This window comes from Mercurialis annua, linkage group LG7, assembly GCF_937616625.2.
Source record: "Mercurialis annua linkage group LG7, ddMerAnnu1.2, whole genome shotgun sequence".
NCBI lineage: Eukaryota > Viridiplantae > Streptophyta > Magnoliopsida > Malpighiales > Euphorbiaceae > Mercurialis > Mercurialis annua.
In genome coordinates this window covers 27,717,263-27,722,160 of record NC_065576.1, presented here as the reverse complement: position 1 = coordinate 27,722,160, position 4,898 = coordinate 27,717,263, and the positions used below count along the sequence as shown (strand labels likewise).

The following is a 4,898-nucleotide window of genomic DNA, read 5'->3' as shown; positions in this document are numbered from 1 at the left end:
CAATGCAACTAAAATAACCAAAATCAGAATGAGGAAGAAAAATATATCGTAATGTAAGTCCATTTTTTTCCTTGCAAAAAAGAATCCACTTGAAAATTTGTGTAAAAGTGGGTAATTCTACTTTCTAATAGAGTTGTTAGTTTCGCAGCCCGATTAGTGCTCTGCCTTCCCCGTTTTTTTTATAAAAGGTTAGGTTTCACTTCTAATTTCATTTTTCTAAGCAATTATGTGTTGTGTGTGGTTGAGCCGGCGACTGGTCTGATGTTCTCGAATAGAATATAATAAGTTCAATCATGTTCAACAATACGCCCTACCTCCATTCAGAACGGTTACTGGACAAGAGCGAGCTGACTTGCCGCGAAACATATACGCACCTGCCTCTGATACCCAATCAGAGGAGAAGGGCAAGCCTTTCGAGCTAGATTTTTAAGGGGCAATTGGTTCATAGGATGTAAGCTTCTAAGGATTGAAGACTCTGTTAGCGATGTCGGGCATCACTTATGCAATTGACACGAGCGGCTTACTCACTCTTTATGGACTCGAGCGAAGTGACCCATGGGAGGATGGGGCCGAGGGTGAAGTCCTTTTTTAGGACTGAAAGTTCTTTAAGGGAGTTCTTTTTTTTTTGTATGCACTAGATAGATAGCAAAAAAAGATCTCCTTCTCCGATGTTCTATGTTGCTGTTCCTACTTGATTTATGACTTATTTAATTAAGAGACCTCTTTCCTTCAGTAACCTTAGGACAAATAGGAGAATAGCTTTACCCCGTCCCGACATCCCTGACTTTAAAGGGATAATGAATATTTGATAGCGCAGAAGGGGAATAAAGACATAATGAAAATAGGTGGAATTTTAGAAGCTCCTTTAGGCCCGGCTAGCCTGTAGAGTCTTTGGGGTTTACCACTTTCCCTGACGAAAGGTCGGGGTCGTTACGAATAGGAAAAATATACACCAAACCTTTGAAGGATGAGGTTCGAGTTCGCATTTCCTATTATTTATAGGCTTCCAGTCTTCTCAGAAGTCCGCTCTTCTATCTTCGTAGAATTCACCTGGGTCTCTTACTCCCCCTCGCGTCTAGGGCATGGTGTCTTTTATTGATAGATAATTCAATGGGTCAATCGTATTGTTATTCTCAATCAATTCTTCCAGGCTTCTCTACGGGATTGAAAGAAGGGTCTTTCACCCAAATTAGTTATAGCTCCACTGAATAGTGTCATTCTCGAAGTATGGCACAACACTCTGTCAAAAACACAAGGCGGGAGTGGCGTCGAAGCATGAATTGACTTAGCAACGTGAACCTTGGGTGAGGTGCACTAGCGAGCGACTTCCTTCCCCAATAATGCCGCTATCATGTGCGAAGCGAAGCTTGATAGGAGCCCGAGCTAAGAGAATAGAGCAAACTCGACGTCACAAAACCAGGGACAGCTCGCTCAAGGGTGCAACTCGAGATAGATGCAAGATTCTTTCTGCTGCCCTTCACTTAGAAAAAGAAAAGTCCATTTTTCAGCACGCAATAATTCCTAGATATTGTCGGTCCAATAGCCTTCTTGTGTGACCTTCAAAGCCTGATTAATGCGCCTTAAAGTTAAAGCAAGCCCTTCGTCGAGCATTTTATTTTAGAGTTTCTTTCTCAGGATGTGCCTTTATCTTCACCAGTGGATTGGCATACTTATTGTGAACTTTTGTATGCGATTCCTGCTGTTCGTTACCAGTGAGTGTAGCATTGATAAGTTATATATTCTTGAGAAATAGTTGAGCATCTTGTATAAGAATATAGGAATAAATAATGTTGAGCATCTTTTCGCTACGCTATGCTAGCTTCTTTGATTTAGAGCTAGTTTCAAACAATAGGGTAGGGGCTCTTCCCGCGCTATTGCGTACGTACTTAGCTTAGCTAGTTTAGGGCTTCTATCGCGCTTTAGCTAATTTTAGGCGAAAAACACGGGTTTTAAAAAGAGCCGTTCAATCCATGCTTTTTTATGATAGCTATTTAATCTTCTTAGTTAATCCATGGTCGCCCCCAGTCACAAAGTTGCTAATGCCTTTCGGTACGCCGTGCGCATGAAAGGATCTCAGCTAGTGTAGGGTTCTCGTCCTACATACCCCATTTCGATGCCATTGCAGTGGGCTCACTGGGCCCTCTAGTTTTTCGATCGCTCTTCTTGTGCACGAAGTACAGCAAGCTATCGCCACTTTGCTTCGAAGCGCGGATCGCTCATTAAGCAAGTTGAGAGATCGGTTCTGACGTCAAACAGGTTGGCTCCCTAGGCGCGTCGGTGCACACGAAGGTGAGCCCACGGCATGTTGATCTGATCCCTCTCTTGACTCGCAAGAGGGGCTTTACTCACCATAGAATAGATCGAGGGATTCTTCTCCATTGCCTGCTTGTCCGGCTAGATTCCATCTGATCTTGTTTGACTGCTTAAATACAAAATTAGTTAACCCTTCAAAATAGCCCAGAAAATGACAGCCATCAAAAGGCCTAAGCTCATATAGCCTCGGCCTGTCCAAATTATGTTCAGCGGTCTCTACCCAAGTAGTTGTGGCCCATGATCTAAAGGACCTGCAACCAGTCAATCCTGCTATCCTTACCTTCCAACCAATCGGCCAATCAAGCTATCCTTGCCTTTCAACCAACCCCTTTGATTCCGTTTCTGCAGCAGTATATAATCTCGGTCCCTTACCTTGATGCCTACAGTTCTACAATTTCCAGGGCCAAAATCCGCGAAATACTGCTTTTTTTTTCTTCTTATGTTGTTTCTGAATGGCATCATAGCTACACGAGAGAAAGCGATGCTGCCCACTCTGCCGCAAAAGGAAAAGGGGGCCGCTTTCTTCCCTCCAAAAATGCCAGTTCCACCATCAGGGCCCAGCAAGCAGCATAATTCTTTTCCGAGGCTGCATTTCATTCCAGCAACAGTAGTATATGGTTCAAAACGCCTTGTTCCATCCGGCACGAATCCTCTCCATCACTATTCTAGTAGAGATGTTATTTGTATTGCAATAATGAATAAATGTACAAACACAAAGAATGAGCAGACCAGCCCACTTTTATATGTGGGTTCATTCCATAATGTATTTTTTTAATAAAGAAGCGCGCTCCTATTAGTGTAACGTAGGTGTATTTCTCGGTTGATGGATGGGATAAATACCTATATCGCTTTGTGATGTTATTGTCATGTTGATGCTATTTCTATATTAAAGAATATAATCTAAAAAAGTTTCTATAGTACCATTTTTTATAATTGTCTTTCTCGTACTGTGTAAACGAACTTCAAGTCTTAATTGTGTACTCAACAGGAAGCGTCACAGTCTAGGTTTGGGCCACCTCCGATGTCGATCTGCAGTAATTGTTTTATAAAGTAGTTTTCCGAGGTAGGTTCTATTTTAACCTAGAGCGATTTGCCTGCTTCTTTCTAGGCTATAGTTTACTTGTATCATGCAAATGTCCAACACTTAGGTGCTTTCTAAGATCATCCTATATGAAAGATGTATGACATGTGTGGATAATGAATGACTTGCATGGTATGCAATCTGAACGTCCACAGAGTACAAAAGGTAAGACCTAATAAGAGAAATGAGCTTAGCACAACACGATATGGGATAGAAACCTAATCCTAGAAAACCCATCACTGAACAATCATATGAATATAAGAAATAGGTTAAGATCAAGTGACAGAACTCTCTATGAGTTTGGCTACATAAAGATCTATTCTAAAATGGATGTAGCTTAACTAAAGCCCAATGCAGGTTGAACTCTATGGAATCTAAGCCTCACTACCCTCTTAGAGCGTTACAAGGAATCTGAGGCCTAATAAAATGACAAGAGTTTAAAGTATGGGTGAAACCATAGGTGAAAGATAGCCTACACAAGCTAGGCCTCCCACAATACCCCATATAGATTCAGCTTAGGGATTATGAGAGATTGATTGATGGACCTAAGCTAAACTTATAAGGTTGAACCTAAAACAAAGTTTATAGACTGAATTAGGAGAGCAGAGATTTAATCCAGAGAGTAGCGTTTTCCAAGGAAGCGCTAAGAGCTTACTTGTTTGTTGCCTTGCCAAAGTTAGGGGATGTCAGGAGTGTACAAGTCTAGTTGGTTGGTGGAGTTCCTCAGAGCACACAAGACAGAGTGCCGTTTTTCAAGCGGCCCGATTATGGTACTTCTAGTAGAAGTAGTAGTAGCAACAAACATAGTTCTTGGACCCCGACTCTCCATCCGAATGTAAGGCGGCGCTTTCCGAAGGTGCTGAAGGAGGATATTGCAAGTGGTCCACTCTCTCATCTACAATAGTGGATCAACCCGTTGTCCAAACTTCAAAGTATTTTACAAAATAAAGCGTGTTTGAAGGGCCCCACCTCGCGGAAGAATATTCAACTTCAAGCGCTTTCGCTTTGGAAACCTCTTTTTGCCGGACTCGGCCAGTTGCCTTTAACGATTTCTTCGGCAATGGCTCCCAATCGGTAGGTACACCGCCAAACTGCTAAGATCACCGTCGCCAAGAATGGCATAGTCGCAAAGCTTCGTCGTGCCATACAACAAATATCCACACAAGCATATGATGTGTAAGTGTGAATAGAGGTCAAGAACTCAAAAATCTGAGGAGCTCCGCTCTCTCTGTAGAGTCGATAAGAGATTCTTTCTTGAAAAGAAACTAAACCGCCCTTCAAAATAGAAAAAGAAGGATATGTGTCAGCAAGGACATGACAATTGAACTGCACTTAGGCCTTCACATCGTTACCATATACTTAGATCTTATCAGAAAGAGTAAAGAAAGCTGAAAGATAAAGATCTGAGTAGCTACTTTAAATGCCGACTACTACACCAAACTTGTCACAACCCAATTTCATGGATCGCGACCGGCGCTAGGGTATGGGTATGGTCGTACCAAAA

At 42.2% G+C, this 4,898-nt stretch overlaps 1 pseudogene; it reads left to right on the top strand.

The window, feature by feature from the left end:
- Positions 1-2,550: 2,550 nt before the first annotated feature.
- LOC126656980 (uncharacterized mitochondrial protein AtMg00170/AtMg00620-like) lies at positions 2,551-4,298 on the top strand (annotated as a pseudogene).
- The last annotated feature ends 600 nt before the right edge of the window (positions 4,299-4,898 follow it).